The 19,091-nt window shown below is 38.6% G+C and overlaps 1 protein-coding gene across 1 annotated transcript in view; it reads left to right on the plus strand.

Annotated features, from left to right (window-relative positions):
- Ttn (titin) overlaps nucleotides 1-19,091 on the plus strand; it is a 270,592-nt gene that overhangs the window by 132,726 nt on the left and 118,775 nt on the right. The gene's annotated exons all lie outside the window — the stretch shown is intronic.

Here is a 19,091-nt window from a genome sequence, read left to right on the forward strand (position 1 = left end):
TAGCAATGTATTGTATACTTAAAAAAAATCACAACTATCTTCAAACAGGCATAGTATAAATTCAAAAAATGTAAACTGTTTTATAAGCCCTTATTGTACAACTTTAATATAAGCAGTGCTTTATAGTATTTAACGGGTCTATTCTAAACCAAAACACTAATATCTTTGAAGGACCTGAGGTATCTGAGAAAGTCATCCCTCCAAAAAAACCACCCTTTAAAGTTGTTCCTCGAAAAGAACCACCAGCTAAAGGTATTTCATGGCACAACAATATTCATATAACTGTAGTTACTTGCTCCTTGGTTGCTTTACAAGTTTGTGTTCCATTTGTTGTTTTTCTTCCGTGTTTTGTGTTAGGTGGATGTAAAAATAATTAATATATTTAAAGTGACCAAAACCCAAAGACAGGTCTGCAAATATAGATGTACTTATTATCCTAAACCAGTCAAACCCAAACACCTACTGACCAAAGTATAAACGGGCATTCTTCGGTGCTGTTTACTTATGTGCTCACTGATACTCTTATTGATAGACCTGCATTTCCCTATTTATTATTAATAGTATTAAGCCGTTAGTTATAATTACATTATACATATGTGGCAATGCCCCTCCTTTATTCATTTTCATTAGCCTCTTTACTGTGATACATAATTTGAGGTTATAACTTTAAAGTCAACAAGTACATAAGAGAGTTATCACTGAAGAGAAAGTTGCAATTATCCTGCCAGAATGAGAAGAAAGAGCACAGATGCATTATCAGTTGTCCATGTCAAGTTTTTGTTGATATAACTTGGGGAGTCCCGTGGGCTTTTATGATCATACTTGTTGTCAAAAGTCAACTCTGTAAGTGTTGTCTTGTGTGTGCTAATACAATGTTATCTGTTTTATGATGTGACTCCATTTGCTTTCATTATGTATGTCTTACATTCTGCCTGCTAAGATATCTTTGAGTGTTTAAAAGCATTATGTATCTCTTACATTCTGCCTGCTAAGATATCTTTGAGTGTTTAAAAGTAAAGGAAATTATCCTGCTGTCTTTAAAGTGCCTGAGGAGACCAAGAAAATGGTGGTTGAAGAAAAAGTCCATGTTCCCGAAGAACGCAAGGCTCCACCACGTAAAGGTACTTGCCTCTGCTGTTTCCCACCAGCAGCAGGTCTCTGTGAATCACTTTCCACAAGGGAGAGAAAGACCACTCTTCCCCCAGGACCACCAGACAGCTGTAGATGATAGAAACTGCAATTTATATGCCATCCTACAACCTTTCCCTTTTGACTATCCTCTAGGGAAAAACAACCAAGGCCTAAAGGCCTTTCTTATTTCGGTCCTCTTATTATTCAGCAATTAAACAACATTGCTCCCTCATCTTTTCTTCCCTTTGGAGTTGGCATGGGACTCTCTGCCTCATGGCATGAGAAATAAGTGCTAAATAACAACAGAAAATGCTACTGACCTCCAAGAATGAGGTGTCTCTAATATGAATTGTCAACAAGGCAATTGAGAGATACAAAGTACATTGACTTAACATTTTGGACATTCCACTTAATAGATCCCTCCCTTTTACTCTTGATATTTTATACATAATTTTTACAATCTTGAAAATAAGACAAATAAATATCTTTAAAGCACCTGAAGTACCTAAGAAAATCACTCCAGAAGAAAAAGTTCGCGAAGCTGTTCCTAAAAAGCCTGAAGTTCCACCGCCTAAAGGTACACATTGATGCTAACCCCAATGTGCAATGACACTGTGGTTGTGTTTCTATTGTGTAGAGTGAACAAGTGTTCCATCAAATCTTTGTGACTCAAATTTTTATATTCTTAATATCCTATATATGTTATTAATAGTAATGAGTACACTAATATCTTTAAAGTGCCTGAGGTGTCTAAGAAAATTGTTCAAGAAGAAAAATTACCCGTTGTTCTTCCTGAAGACACAGAGATATACAGTGAGTGCAGACAAGACAGTGGCTGCCCTTTGTTTTCATCTGTGTTCTGAATCCAATGTGTCTGTCTACATAGTAGTAAATTGCAAATATACTAATATCTTATAAAAAAGCCATGCATGCTAAAAAATGTGGACAAAAATTAAGTCATCTGAATGTCCATTAGCCTTAGAGAAGTTACTTTTCTTCATCAATTTAAGAACTAGGCTGTCCTATGCTTATAACTTTATCCAACTTTAGAAAAGTCATTTGTCCTGTTCTGTGTACAAATATCTCTTCACCTTGAAGGAATGTCTATTACTAAGACCATGAGATAACTTAATTTAACTCCATAATAATATTATAATAGGATTTTGTAAAATCAAAATAGTCCAATGTTATTGTTTTACTCATCATGATAATAAATAAATTCATTTGGACAATGCTGCACAAATGATAACAAATTTTGATCACAAATTTAAAAGACCACTAAAGCCCTAAGAGAATTAGAAAGGCTTTTTTTTTCTTTCCTAAATAAGTAGTAAGAGAACCTAAATAGTGAAGTGTTCATAGCAGACTCAGAATTCTGAATGGTAAACATGCTAACAGTCAACATAATCTTCCATTTTATTTTCAATCTAGAAAACTAATGATTAAAACTCATCTTACCGTAATTTAGTATTAATGTATGTGATCACTTCCTCCTACCTGTTCTATCCATAAAACTGTTTATTGTTATCAGATAATGTTCCTTTCTAAAGGCTGAAGAAATAATTTATTCTTTTCATAAGCTTTTTTTCCCCCAGATATTTCATCACTTTCATTTCCCCTCAAGTATTCTACCACTGAGCTGTAGCCTCATCTCTTTTCCTTTTGGCTTCTAATCTCTAAATTGTTTTCATATTTATATTATACCATGAATCCATAAATTAAATTTGACTTTAAAATGTAAATAGGTACATACATAGAAAGTCAAAGGATACGTGATTCCAGTAGATTGAATATAGAAAGTGGATTTTCCATCAACTCAACATCACCCCTATTCTTACTGTGCACGTGAATTAAAAAATGACACCAATAGCTTTCCTAAGGTAAAATGAAAAAATATATATAATCCCTGTCTAGTAAATTCCTATGAAGAAATTCTGGGCATCCTTCATCCTAAAACTGGGAATGGGGCTTGTTCCTACTCAATTCATGCTTATTGCTAATTTGTGTCTATGTACCACTGTGACTCTGATTGATGAATATATGCAATGTGTCATGTATTTCTGAATACTGTCCTCCATCTCTCCTGAAACACTTGTAGTTACATACATACTAATATCTTTAAAGTTTATGAAGCATCCGAGGAAACGGTCATAGAAGAAGAGCTTGTGATGCATCCTCAGAAGGCAAGACTCAAAGTGGCAAAAGGTATCTAGAACCGCCAACTCCATCTGAATGGAATTTATCTGGGGGCTCTCTTCAAAAACATAATACTTTTCACCATTCGTAATATAACTGTACTCATATCTTTTAAGCTCCTGCACCACCTCAAACAGTTGTCACAGAAGAGAAAACATTTGTGACCATTCATAAAAAGAGGGAAACTCTGGCACTCAAAGGTATATTTCAACTGCTTCAAAACATAGATGTTTATCTTTGACTCTAAGATTCTCAAACTGCATGCTATATAATTCAGTTTTTTTTTAATTTCTAATTGTAAACCTACTAATATCTTTAAAGAGTCTGATACAACCCGAGAAAAGTTTCCAGAGCTGAAGTCACGTGAAGCTGTCCTTGAAATTCCTGAACCTCCCCCAGCTGAAGGTACACACTCTTGATGAGAATCTAAACAAGAAAACCTTTCATCCTGTGTTTGTCATATGTTCAGTGTTCTATGTGTATTGTCCCAACCTCTCAAATACTAATATCTTTAAAGCATCCTTCAAAAATGCCCAAGACAAGAAACTATCTATGACTTGCCCCAACAAGTCAAGACCCAGCCACACAGCTTACAAAGATACTGTTAGAAAGAAAATAAAAATTCTAACTTAGTCTGTTTTATACCAACCTTGCTTTATGCACCATTTCATGCTTTTTGTCTTTTCTCAATTTTATTTTCTTAAAAAAAAACTAATATCTTTAAAGACCTTGAAATCATCAAAGATGTGCTTCCAGAGAAACAAACTCCTGCAATCAAAAGGAGGAAAATGCTGCTGCCAACAGGTACACGCCAGGAGAAAATCAAGTTACTTACCTCAATTGTAATTGTGGCTAACATGTGTGAACATACTAATCTCTTCACAACCCCAGTGGTTGCCAAAGAAATGGATCCCCAAGGAATATGCTTAACCAACTGAATGTAAACAGTGAACCATTTAGAAGGAAACCTTAAACTCACACACATGAAAGAATTTACAGTTTATAAGAACTGCAGAGAAAGCATGAAATGTTTGATGTTCAAATATGACATAGAATATGTTCTTTAATGGAAACTGGCTTATTACTTAAAAAGTAATATAAAAGCCAAGCAAGCTAAAAACAACTGAAAAGCTTTATAATGTATATAACTCTACAACTAGATTGAGCTGGTTTAACACATGCTCCTCTGAAGCAGGAATCAGTGACATCAGGTGACAAAGGTTCTTGATTAGTCATATACCACACGATAGTAGTTTCTTGGAGTTAATGCTTTCATACTAAATTCATGACCAAAACAAGCATATGAACATAAAACTGACTTCAAGTAAGACTTGAATGTCATAGAAATGACTCTATAGAAAATCATGACTTGATGTGAAATTGATTTACCTGTAATACCATCTTAGAGCCAAGGCTAAGTCATTCTAGTTCATACTGAATGAATCTCTCCTGAATGCTTTCTTGCCCCTCCCATGGCCTCTATTTGTTGAGCATTATTTTTTTTTTTTACTTTTCAAAATTCAGGAAGTTTAAAAAGCTTTCAGGATCACAACATCTTCATATTAAAAAGTATAACATGATATTCTATAATTTAAGAAACATCCAAATAATTTGACTTTTTTTCTGTCTGGAATCTTTTGCTTGTCCACTCAATGTCACTTTTGGGCAGGTGCTAGGGAACTGGGAAATAGTAAACCGAAGGGACAAAACATGTTCTCTTCTCAAGAATCCACACCTCCTCAGAAATCACTTTGGTTCACTTTACGGGATTAATGTCCCTACTGACCCTTCTAACCTCTGACTCTAATACTAATATCTTCAAAGCACCAGAAGCTGTGGAAGAAATGTCTCCTGAAATGGACACCTTTGAAGATACTTCTGTAGAGCCAGAAACTCCACTCATCCAAGGTACATGTCACCAATGAACATAAATGAAAGAAGAAATTACCTTCCCTCAACTCTTAAAACTGGTCTTTCTAATACTTTTCCTAACTCCTACATATAAATATACTAATATCTTTAAGTCACCTGAAGTTTCAGGATGTTCCATCTAGAAAGTGTTTGTAACCATTTTGCCAAAACAAAAATCCTATGACAAGCATTTGCCTGAAAAATAAAATCATGTTTCAGTTTCCATGGGGAATTCCATGATACCCCAACCCCATGCAGATGCCAAAATTTGTGGGTGCTCAAGTTCCTTACCTAAAACTAGATCAAATTTGCATATAGCCAAAGTAATGTTGGCACTCCCTTTCGAGTACCTGCAGATCACTTATGGCCTAGAATGTAAATAGTATATAAATAGTCTCACACTGTGTTATTTGGGAACTGCAGACAAAGGCATATGTACAAATTCTGTGCACATAGTTTTTCTATCCGTGGTTGAATGCAGGAAGTAGAAGACTAGTGGTTATATACAATGACTTCTTAAAATGGCATGCATCCCTGAATACCAGTTTATTGGTGGGGTGGGGGAGTAGTGAAGGAAGAGAAGTAATTTCTAAACAGCTAGAAGATACTTCATTCACTGTGGCTACTGTTCCCATTAATCATTTTAACTCTGAAACATGAAATACTAATATCTTTTAAGAACCTGAAGCCCCTTCTGAAGTTGATGCTGCCAAGAGAGACCCTTCAAAAACCAGAGAAGCCCCCTCAGTTACAGGTACAAGTTGTCAAGCCTACAGGCTTAAGAGTTAGGTATAGTAGTTTTTGAACATACTTTCTTCTTGCTGGTGACTTTCATAACACTAAATATAAAAACACTAATTTCTTGAAGTGTTGGACACTTACGAAGAAGCCACCCTTGAAAAGAAAACACTACGGATTTCTCGCAAAAAGCCTGCGCCTCCTTCAGATGAAGGTATATATGTGGCTAGAAGTGGAAACAGGAGGGAAAGGTCTTCTGCTGTCTATATGTGTTTTCTGTGTTGTGTGATTATTTTGGCTCCTAAATGTGTAAGTGTTAATATCTTTAAAGTGCCTGAAGCGCCCAGAGAAGTTGTGACCAAAAAGAAAGTGCGCCCTCCCCAAGTGCCTGAAGTTGTACCTGTGAAAGGTACATGCTTGACTGTCTCTTTCCATGGGAGGGCAAGGGGGAAGACAGGAAGGCTTGTGTGGATTGCTTTGACTCAGTGTAAACTGACTGATGTCTTCAAAGAAACTGGCTCTCCTAAGGAACTGGCCCCCACAGAAGAAAGTCACTAATTCAAAGCCCAAGGTGCCACCCATTACAAGTACTTGTTAGCCCCTATGAGGTTCAGGAGGAAAAAGGGAAGTTCATTTGGTTTAAATAATGTTCTGTGTGTCTACTGGTCTTTATACCTTCTGTCTGTAAAACATACTAATCTCTTTGAAGTGCCTGGGACTCCTAAAGAGGTTGTCTCGGAAAGACAAGTGCTTGTGGAACCACCTAAAAAGCCTGAGGCCCCACCTGTCACAGGTACTGGTCACTGGCCTGAGGCGTCCTCAGATCTGTCTTCTGCTCTTGAAAATATCCATTCTGTTGGTCGTCATGACTCTTAGCATAATCTCACTGATCTCTTTGAAGTGCCTGAGGTGCCCAAGGAAGTCATCCCTGAAAAGAAAGTATTCCAGGTGCCTCCTAAAAAGCCAGAAGCTCCACCTGTCACAGGTACTTGTCACTGGCCAGAGGTTCCACAACATCTGACTCTTTCTGTTCTTCATTCTACTGTCAGAAATCCTAATGTAGTTTCACTAATCTCTTTTAAGTGCCTGAGGAGGCACCAGAAGAGGTCCTCCCTGAAGAGAAAGTGTCCCTGGTGCCCCCTAAAAAGCCAGAAGCCCCACCTGCCAAAGGTATTTCTCACTAACTTTAGGATTCATGAGACCTAAGTCTTGCACTCTTGAAAATATTCAGCCTACTACTCTGCTAAGCCCTAAGTGAACTTGCACTAATCTCTTTAAAGTACCTGAGGCTCCCAAAGAAGTTGTTCCTGAGAAGAAAGTATCTGTGGTGCCCCCGAAAAAGCCAGAAGCCCCACCTGCCAAAGGTACTTGTCACTGGCCACAGGCTTCCTAAGACTAAGCAAGCTCTTCTACTCTAGAAAATATTTTTGTCTTGATGTCCTCAAGAGGTCTTAAATTTATTCACTAATCTCTTTTAAGTGCCAGAGGCACCCAAGGAAGTTGTTCCTGAGAAGACAGTGCCAGCAGCCCCTCCTAAAAAGCCAGAAGCCCCACCTGCCAAAGGTACTTGCTCTTGACCTAAGCAGCATAGCATCCAAGTCTTCCTCTCTTGAAAAGTTCATCCTAGTGGCCATCACTGGTTCTAAGGATAATTTTGCTCTATCTCTCTTAAGTGCCAGAGGCACCCAAGGAAGTTGTCCTCAAGAAAAAAGTACCAGCAGCCCCTCCTAAAAAGCCAGAAGCCCCACCTGCCAAAGGTACTTGTCATTGGACTCAGGCTTCCTAAGACAAAGCTCTTCTACTCTTGAAAATACTTTAGTTTTGGTGTCAGCACATGTCTTAAATGTATTCACTAATCTCTTTTAAGTGCCAGAGGCACCCAAGGAAGTTGTTCCTGAGAAGACAGTGCCAGCAGCCCCTCCTAAAAAGCCAGAAGCCCCACCTGCTGAAGGTAGTCATCCCCCGTGTCACCAGTCTTGGTAGTGTCTATTTCTGTTTACTATGTCTAATCATGAAAATACTAATATCTTTGAAGTGCCTGAGGTGCCAAAAGCAGCCATTCCCCAAAAGAAGTTGCCTGAAGCCATTCCCCCTAAACCAAAAAGTCCTCCCCCTGAAGGTACAGTCAAAACTACACTAAGAGGGAAATAAATATCTAATTTAACCAAAGCTTTACACATATGTTTGCATGTAAATTGTATATATAAAGTATTATTACATAAAGTTAATATAAACAAAAATGCCAGTTACTATCCAATATGTCTTATATAATTATATGCTATAGACATCAATTGATTTAGCCTTTTCTAAACACAAACTACAAATTATCTTTGAAGTGCCTGAAGTGCCAAAGGAAGTCACCCCTGAAAAGAAAGTTCCAGTGGCTCCTCCCAAGAAACCAGAAGTTCCACCTGCCAAAGGTATGTGTCCTTACACATTGTTGAGCACCTGTATTGGGCTGGGGAAAGTGTGTTCAAGTGTCTGTCCATCAGTTTCATTAACTGTGTTAACTTGAATAAAAAAGTCACTAGTATACCCTTTATAGTTCTAACTAAAAGCCACTAATATCTTCAAAGTTCCCAAAGATTCTAAAGAAGTTGTTCCTGAAAAGAAGTTGTCTGTACCCAAAAAACCACACGTCCCACCTGCAACAGGTATTTTACTTTGCCCCCACATACCCTAAGAAAAAATACCTTGTAACACTCATATTCTTATAAAATGTGCCTTCATAATTCATAATTTCTGAAACTACTAATGTCTTTCAAGTGTCTGATGCCCCTCAAGAAGTTATCCCAGATGAAAAACTTCCCAAGGAACTGCCCAAAAGTGCAGATGCCACAGCTGTCCCAGGTACATGTCAGCTGAACTAGCTAGCCTTCAAAAGGGCTCCCTGACATTCTTGAAAGCAAATGTAGACTGTTGTCTTCACTAACCTAAGTGATAAAATAACTAATATCTTTTAAGTGCCTGAAATTCAAGACATCATCCCCGAAAAGAAAAGACCAGTGACATCTCCTAAAAAGCCAGAAGTTGCATCTGTCCCAGGTAGTTGTCAGCTAGACCTTCTTAAAAGAAATCACTCTCCCATTCTTAAAAGTAAAGATAGCATATTGCTGCTCATTAAATATATAACTATTATCCCTTAAGTGGCAGAAGTCCAAGAAATTGTCCCTGAAAAGAAAAGACCAGCAGCACCTCCTAAAAAGTCAGAAGCAACACCTGTCCCAGGTACTTGTTACCCAGACCTTCTTAGAAGAGATCTCTCTTCTATGCTTGCAAACATATGTAGACCATTGTCTTCACTAACCTAAGCAGTAAAACTACTAATATCTTTTAAGTGCCTGAAATTCAAGAAATTGTCTCTGAAAAGAAAAGACCAACTGTACCACATAGGAAGTCAGAACCACCACCTGTCCCAGGTACATGTCAACTAAACTAGTCCTCAGAAGAAATCTCTCTTCCATTCTTGAAAACAATAAATGTAGACCATTGTTCCTTATTAACCTAAGTGTAAAACTACTAATATCTTTCAAGTGCCTGAAATTCAAGGAATTGTCCCTGAGAAGAAAAGACCAGCAGTACCTCCTAAAAAGCCAGAAGCAATGCCTGTCCCAGGTACTTGTTACCCAGACCTTCTTAGAAGAGATCTCTCTTCTATGCTTGCAAACATATGTAGACCATTAGACCATTGTCTTCACTAACCTAAGTGGTAAAACTACTAATATCTTTTAAGTGCCTGAAATTCAAGAAATTGTCTCTGAGAAGAAAAGACCAATAGCACCTCCTAAGAAGCCAGAACCACCACCTGTCCCAGGTACATGTCAACTAAACTAGTCCTCAGAAGAAATCTTTCTTCCAGTCTTGAAAACAACAAATGTAGACCATTGTTCCTTATTAACCTAAGTGTAAAACTACTAATATCTTTCAAGTGCCTGAAATTCAAGAAATTGTCCCTGAGAAGATAAGACCAGCAGTACCTCCTAAAAAGCCAGAAGCAACACCTGTCCCAGGTACTTGTTACCCAGACCTTCTTAGAAGAGATCTCTCTTCTATGCTTGCAAACATATGTAGACCATTGTCTTCACTAACCTAAGTGGTAAAACTACTAATATCTTTTAAGTGCCTGAAATTCAAGAAATTGTCTCTGAGAAGAAAAGACCAATAGCACCTCCTAAGAAGCCAGAACCACCACCTGTCACAGGTACATGTCAACTAGTCTTCAGAAGAGATCTCTTATCTATGCTTGAAAACATATGTAGACCCTTGTCTTCACTAGCCTAAGTTATAAAACTACTAATATCTTTTTAAGTGCCTGAAATTCAAGAAATTGTCCCTGAAAAGAAAAAATCAATAGCACCTCTTAAGAAGCCAGAACCACCACCTGTCCCAGGTACATGTCAACTAAACTAGTCTTCAGAAGAAATCTCTCTTCCATTCTTGAAAACAACAAATGTAGACCATTGTTCCTTATTAACCTAAGTATAAAACTACTAATATCTTTCAAGTACCTGAAGTCCAAGGAATTGTCCCTGAAAAGAAAAAACCAGTAGCACCTCCTAAGAAGCCAGAAGCACCACCTGTCACAGGTACATGCCACTCAGACCTTCTTCAGACGGAGGAATAACCCCGTTTACTCTTCAAAATACTTTAGTTCATTGCCCATTCCTACATCAATTCATAACTCCCACTATCTTTCAAGTGCCTGTAACCCATCAAGCAGTTGTCCCAGAAAAGAAAGCTCCCATGTCCCCACCCCAGAAATTTGAAATCCCACCTTTCACAGGTATTTTTAAGTCCTTTTTTTATTCTTCAGAATGAATGCTTTCTATTCTTGAAAACATTTCTAGTCCATTTACCTCATTGCCTTACGAAAAAAAAAAAAAAAAACTACAAATCCCATTTAAGTGCCAGAAATTGTCCCTGAAAAGAAAATAGTGACACCTTCTAGGAAGCCAGAAGCCATGCCTGTCACAGGTACTTGTCAGTGACCCAAGGTTTCAGAAGCTATAATTATAATTCTGTTGGCTCTTAAAACATAAATGTGGTCTTTTGTCACCTAAGTATAATCTCACTGATCCCTTTAAAGTGCCTGAGGTGCCCAAGGAAGTCATCCCTGAAAAGAAAGTATTCCAGGTGCCTCCTAAAAAGCCAGAAGCTCCACCTGTCACAGGTACTTGTCACTGGCCAGAGGTTCCACAACATCTGACTCTTTCTGTTCTTCATTCTACTGTCAGAAATCCTAATGTAGTTTCACTAATCTCTTTTAAGTGCCTGAGGAGGCACCAGAAGAGGTCCTCCCTGAAGAGAAAGTGTCCCTGGTGCCCCCTAAAAAGCCAGAAGCCCCACCTGCCAAAGGTATTTCTCACTAACTTTAGGGTTCATGAGACCTAAGTCTTGCACTCTTGAAAATATTCAGCCTACTACTCTGCTAAGCCCTAAATGAACTTGCACTAATCTCTTTAAAGTACCTGAGGCTCCCAAAGAAGTTGTTCCTGAGAAGAAAGTATCTGTGGTGCCCCCGAAAAAGCCAGAAGCCCCACCTGCCAAAGGTACTTGTCACTGGCCACAGGCTTCCTAAGACTAAGCAAGCTCTTCTACTCTAGAAAATATTTTTGTCTTGATGTCCTCAAGAGGTCTTAAATTTATTCACTAATCTCTTTTAAGTGCCAGAGGCACCCAAGGAAGTTGTTCCTGAGAAGACAGTGCCAGCAGCCCCTCCTAAAAAGCCAGAAGCCCCACCTGCCAAAGGTACTTGCTCTTGACCTAAGCAGCATAGCATCCAAGTCTTTCTCTCTTGAAAAGTCCATCCTAGTGGCCATCACTGGTTCTAAGGATAATTTTGTTCTGTCTCCCTCAAGTGCCAGAGGCACCCAAGGAAGTTGTCCTGAAGAAGAAAGTACCAGCAGCCCCTCCTAAAAAGCCAGAAGCCCCACCTGCCAAAGGTACTTGTCACTGGACTCAGGCTTCCTAAGACAAAGCTCTTCTACTCTTGAAAATACTTTAGTTTTGGTGTCAGCACATGTCTTAAATGTATTCACTAATCTCTTTTAAGTGCCAGAGGCACCCAAGGAAGTTGTTCCTGAGAAGACAGTGCCAGCAGCCCCTCCTAAAAAGCCAGAAGCCCCACCTGCTGAAGGTAGTCATCCCCATATCACCAATCTTAGTAGTGTCTATTTCTGTTTACTCTGTCTAATCATGAAAATACTAATATCTTTGAAGTGCCTGAGGTGCCAAAAGCAGCCATTCCCCAAAAGAAGTTGCCTGAAGCCATTCCCCCTAAACCAGAAAGTCCTCCCCCGGAAGGTAATATTCAAGACAAACTATTATCTTCAGATTAAATGTCTTTGTGTCATGAAAATCTTTTTTGTTAAATGTGTCATACATCCCAGTCAAGCCTATCACTAAAAAGGGTTACTGTCTTTAAAGTGTATGAGGAACCTGCAGAGGAGATTGCCCCAGAAGAACCTCCAGAGGAGGCTGTAGAAGAGCCAGTTACTGTCCCACCCCCAAAAGGTATTTGGCAAGTCGGGGGCAGTCTCTTTATCTGCCTTTACCCTCTAGTCCTCTGCCCCTCACAGTGTGAGCTGGTTGGGGTATCTTTCTTGGATTTGTCTTTACTGCTTCTAAACATAAACTCTCCTGTCTTTAGTGACAGTGCCACCTAAGAAGCCTGTCCCTGAGAAGAAAGTGGCCCCTGCTATTGCTAAGAAACCTGAACCACCACCAGCGAAAGGTATTTTCGCTGCTGTTTACTTACTGCAGATTGGTGTCTAACTCTGAAATGTCATCTACTACTGTTCTTAATGATTCCACATCATTGAAACTACAAGTTAAAACCTACTAATATCTTTTAAAGTGCCTGAAGCGCCCAAGGAAACTGTTCCTGAAAAGAAAATGCCTCCTGTGGTTCCCAAAAAGCCAGAAGCCCCACCTGCTAAAGGTACATATAGAGGTGGATTATTGGCTGGAGGCAGGAATGGTCTCCAGGTCTTAAACAGTGTTTTGTCCTGTGTGAATGTGACAGGTGCCTAGTGCCAATTGTTCATAATGTTAAAATACTAATATCTTTAAAGCACCAGAAATTCCTAAAGAAGCTGTCCCAGAAAAGAAAGTGGCTGTTCCCAAAAAGCCAGAAGTCCCACCAACCAAAGGTACATGTCAGTAACTAGAGTCTTCAGCATGGTACTCCATCTTGGTCCCCACTGTCACTCAATGTCACAGTCTTTGTCAGTCTTCTCATATTCACACCTGTGAAAGTGTTTCTGGGAATTTAGAGTTTACAAAATACTTTAAAAACATGACCACCTAAAAAAATTAAAAATATGCCTTTGTTCATAAACATTGACAAGTTTTATAATCACCATTTTGCAATTCCCTCTTTTTGCCCACTAGATGAAGATCCAAGGACAGGTACTGACCTTGCCAATTTTGTTCTTGGGTCAGTCTGTGTCTGGGTTATTAGAGGATAATGTGAAGTTGAAATGACATGTCATGTACTTCTCGACTATCCAAAAGTAAAACTAATTAATATCTTTAAAGTGCCAGAGGTGCCAAAGAAAGCTGTCATTGAAGAGAAACCAGCCATTCCTGTTCCAGAGAAAGCAGAGTCTCCTCCCCCAGAAGGTACATATTAGGCCATTAGTAAGTTGCCATTTATGACTAGTTATAATTCAGGCTTTATTTATCTTCTTTTCTTGACCCCTTTACTTTCTCTCCCTTGGTGGTTTACTGTTCTTGCTTTTCATTATGCAAATTAGCTCTGACCTCAAGTTGCCAGTCAGTGATGGCTGCACAGGTCATAAGTCACAGTCACTGTGATCTGTCTTGAGCAACGCTTCTCTAATGTACATGAAAAATGAGATGGGAAATCAATGGTTGTGACTGACCTTAAAGAACAAGAGCTTTCCCAAACATTCAGATCAGTACACACAGAAGTCAGGCAACTGGAATAGATTTTATATTCATACAAATCAAAGCAAGAGGAGAAGTTGAGATTGCTGTGGTTCGGGTGTTTGGGCACTGTAGAATTTTGCCTCAAGTACTGAAATACAATTGACTAATACCTTTAAAGCATACGAAGAACCTGAAGAAATTGCTGCTGAGGAGGAGGAGCCAGCCCCTGTTGTGGAAGAGGAGGAAGTGGAAGCTCCACCTGTACCTGCAGCAGGTATCTGTCAGGGTCTGTTGTATAGACAGGAAAGTGTGGTTGCTTGGCTCTTATGTGTATTATATACCAAAAGCAACATCTGCCTTCTTGTGAAATTTGCCACTGCAGGCCAAACCAAGACAATGACAAGAAAAAATCATATTTGCTCATTAACTTACAGAATTTTATAATTTACTTACCAAAATTGTATGTTTTAAAATGTGTTTGTCACTTGATTTGTGCTTGCAAATACCTGTTTCTAAAAGAAATTCCTATTCTTCAAGTGCCCGAAGAGCCTAAGAAGGTTGTCCCAGAGAAGAAATTCCCTGTCATCAAAAAACCAGAAGCTCCACCTCCTAAAGGTACTTGTGTTAAAATAAATGTTTACATAATTTCTATGCTATCAAAAATCAGTTTCTTTGTTGTGTTTTTTGCTATACTGTGTCTGTTAGTTGTCATCTATATGTTACAATGTTGTACAGACTTGTAGTTAATGCAAATATCTTATACTTTTATATTAAATGCTACTAATATCTTTAAAGTACCTGAGGTGCCAAAGAAAGTTGTGCCAGTAAAGAAGGCTCCAGTTGTTAAGAAGCCAGAACCACCAGCAGCTGAAGGTACTTACATCACTACTGACGTCATCTTTTTAAAGCTTATTCTAAAAGTGGACCCCTACTTATGACAATCAGGGGCAAAATTACCCTCATTTGTTTCCATTAATTCTAATGCTACTCCATTAATTATAGATTTTTTACTCTTGAAATATACTCAAATTATCTTTCTAAAACAAAACTAATATCTTCAAAGTCCCTGAGGTGCCAAAGAAACTTGTTCCAGTCAAGAAAGAACCTGTGCCTGTGACCAAAAAGCCAGAAGTTCTGCCAGAAAAAGGTATCTGCCTAGAAGAAGCATCTCTCTCCAACCACTAAGCAATTGACAATAGCTCTTAGAGCAAAATAGGGTGAGCTTAGCTCAAATCACATTTCATAGAGAAAGGGGGAAAATGATAACAGCAAAGAGAAAACAAGCCAGTAACTGATCCTTGTGTTGATATATTCCATGGTTACAGGGAGTAGAAAAATGTTACTATTAAGAAGATACTGTTTTAGAACACATAAAACATGTTCCCATCTTCTAGCAACTTAAATATGGTGGGAGAATAGAAAGATCAGACGACTCTGTTGTGATAACATTTCCAAATTGAGTACAGTGAGTGACAGAGAGAGACCAACAAAGATCCAGGTAGACACATCATAGAGCACTATAAAGAAGACATAGTTTTAATTTTGATGAAACTAAGAAAGGAGGGTATATTGAAAGATACAAAGGCAAAAGGGTCTAAAAGTTCAAGGACTCCCAGATAAAGTGTAATTTGGGTGTGGATTTGTAGAACATATTGGAAGATAACACTAAATCTATAGAGAGGGACATTTTACAGGAATAAGATTTGCCTTCAGACTGTAGGCATCTGCAACAGGATCTGCTTCAAAGGTTTTGAAGAATATAAATGATTGGATTTGGACTTTAGAAAGATAACTGCCTATAACACTAAGAGAACAGGATACTTGTAGGAGTTGAGATTAAGTGGCCAAGAGAAAAATTCGTTGGATTCTGGGCTGTTACTAGAAAGAAATTGTGAACATACTCTTTATTTTTCTGGCATATAAATTAGGAATGTGCATTAGGAGCTTAGGGTCAAGATTAGAGATGCCTATTTTGATGTTATTTACATTAAAAAAGAATCACATTTTCAGGACTGGTTACCCAAACACACTAGAGCAATTATTTTCTCATGTGTCATTATATGAAGATGCACATAAACTAGGAAGACTGAGGAAACACTCATATAACTAGAATGCCCCAAAGGCTACCAAGACTCAGAAATCATTTTTGCCATGACATCTTCTAAGATAGAGGTCCCAGCAATCTACACTGTGCTCTTTGCCAGCCTTTGGAAGAATCTTGTCCATCTTCTAAGTTCTTACTGATAAACACAATTAATGTCTTTAAAGTGCCTGAAGCACCCAAGAAAATTACCCCAGAAAAGAAAGTGTCTGTTCCTGTGCCCGAAGAGCCAGAAGCACCACCTGCCCCAGGTACACGCTGCTGCTCTTTATATCTTGGGAAGATAACACCAGCTTCATCATTTTGTCTTTGTTGGTGGTGGATCTTATATATTTATCTGTTGTCTGTCTCATGTGTTGACACAGTTAGTGTCTTGAGGTAGCTGAATAATGTGTTGTGGGGTGTAACTTAGCAGCTGCAGTGTTCTATTCTGAATACAGCCTAATGCTCTATACTGTTTTTAAGTTGAAGAGGCCCCAGAGGAGACAATCTATGAAGAGAAAGCAACCATTACCATTGGTAGAAAAGAGACGCCCCCTGTTGAAGGTATACACATACATAGCCATCTATTCCACATTCCCTGGAAACTATTCTTAATGATGCAAAGGTATTTGAAGGGTGGCATTCCTGCTTAAATCACGCACAGGAACATCCCTGCACATGTTTGACTACTTTTCCCCCAAAACAACTATGCCTCTTTTGAATTAGAACCTTTCATTTGCTTAGGCTCAGTGATAATGAACCATTCTGAAAAGTGCGGTTTACTGATGCAGATTACATCAGTTAATTGTATTTGGATTCTCAAAGGATTGCCAGTAGTGAGTTTCAAGTCAGCGCATCTACCATCAACATAGCAATAGACAGTTCAAGTGTAAGAAAATTATCAGGAGGCTGGGATGGATTCTTACCTTACACTTGGCTAGGCATGGTGGCACTACCCTTTAATGCCAGCTTTCATAGGTGGAGACAGGTGAATCTCTGTAAGTGTGAGGTTAGCCTGGTCTACAAAGTAAGACCTGATTTAAAACAAACTAAGAGAAAGAAAAGAAAAAAAGAGGGAATGGAAAAATAAAGGGGAAAAGGAAGGGAAAAAAGGAAAAGGGAAAGAGGAAAGGAAAGAGGGAGACAGGAGAGGAGAGGGGAGGGCAGGAGAGGGGAGAGGGGAGGGGAGAGAAGGAGAGGAGAGGGGAGGGGAGGAGAGGGGGAAGGAAAGAGGAGAGGAAAGAGGGAAAGAGGAAAGGAAAGAGGGAAAGAGGAAAGGAAAGAGGGAAAGTGGAAAGGAAAGGAAAGGAAAGGAAAAAGGAAAGGAAAAAGGAAAGGAAAAAGGAAAGGAAAAAGGAAAGGACAGGAAAGGACAGGACAGGACAGGACAGGACAGACTCTGGGCTTGGTGCCCAACATCACAAATAGAAAAAGCAAATGAAAATCTCTCTTTTCTGGCAACCACCTTGCGTTGGTGGTATGTCTAGTTTTTGTGAGTCTTTGCATCTATGTAAAATGTTTGTGTGTCTGCATGAACACCTTTATGCTACAATCTTACACCCTTTGTTGACATTCTTTAAAGAACGTGAAATTGAAAAGTTTATCCAACCTGAAGAACCTGAACCTGAACCAAAACCAAAACCAGAACCAGAACCAGAAGAAACCCCAGTGCAAGGTATCCAGTTATCTGGATTTAAATCTTCATCATCATATTCTTCATCTTGGCCTGTATATGTTTGTGTTGTCCTATCTGTATAGAAGGTCTTTCCATCTCTATGAAAAAATATTGTGTGTGAATCTATTCTTATATTGTCCTGTAATGTTGTCTTTGTAAGGTAAATGTGGCTCATTCTTTTCATCTTTATTATGTATGTCACCACCTGTGTGTACAGTGTTGATGTTTTATGTTTTATGTTAGGACACTGATAACACATAGCAAAATACATTTTTGCTTCATGCATATTTAAATTTCTATTGCATATACACATTCTAATTAATATTTGCATGCACTAACACTTCTGCAATACTCTTTCAAGAACCTGAGCCTGAGAAGAAGGTTATCGAGAAACCAAAACTCAAACCAAGACCCCCAGCACGTGCTCCTTCTCCACCTAAAGAGGATGTGAAGGAGAAACTGTTCCAACTTAAAGGTACAAATTGCTGCTTCCAATGACTTGTTAACCTGCTTCAAACTTCTATTTGGCCTATGGAAATGTTGATTTCAAGAAATGCATTGCTGCCAGGAGTGCATATGTCCAGATGTGGCCACACTGTGGGAATCGCATAGGGATGTATGTCTCAACTATCCCAGGGGTGGTCCTGGGTTTTGATATGAAGCCATGCCTGCTGCCCCAAACATGAGACAATTCAGTGAGCAGCATCCTTGAAATCAGAGGCTACCCAACTAACTTTCCATGTGGAGTGGGGAGGAAGGTCTTTTTGTTTGAAAGGCTGATTGCTGTGCCTGCCTTGGTCATAAGCATGTGGAATGTCTTAAAAGTCTTTGAAGGATACTTTTAACATTGAAGCGATTAAATTTGTGTAGAACTCAAACCTTGGCTCTTAAATAACAGCATGTTCTTTTAAATATAAGTAGCATATACCATGGAAAAAATTATATGAACAACTCATCACTGCTGCTTTCCCACTTTTTTCTTGGCCTGGTAGAAACCCAGTGGTAGTCTACAGGGTTCTTAGTGTAGCTGGGAAGTATGGTTCTTAATACATTTGGTATCTGGCTCCTCTTTATCAAACTTCCTTCATTCTTTCTGTTTTACTTTTCTTTGAAGTAATACAGTATTATTTAATATCTTGAATCTCATAAGTACATTTTCTGATCATATGTTTTATATGATAAACATACATGCAAAGCTTTTTTTTTCTTTTTCCTTTTTTCTGAGACAAGGTTTTATTTTTATTTTTTAAACGCTATCTTGTTTGCAATGTTATGTTCTCTAATCTGAAATGTTCATATAATCTTATATAAGGAATTTTATCACACATAGATATGCAAGCACAGAGACAGAATCTTCTAGAATTACTTTTGGTGATTCTTGCCCTGCTCCTTAGGTTTTGGGTGATAGGTAGAGTGCCCCAGCTGTTGATTAATGGTTTGTGGGGACACATATTTGAATACAGT

Source organism: Cricetulus griseus, chromosome 6, assembly GCF_003668045.3.
Source record: "Cricetulus griseus strain 17A/GY chromosome 6, alternate assembly CriGri-PICRH-1.0, whole genome shotgun sequence".
Classification (NCBI taxonomy): domain Eukaryota; kingdom Metazoa; phylum Chordata; class Mammalia; order Rodentia; family Cricetidae; genus Cricetulus; species Cricetulus griseus.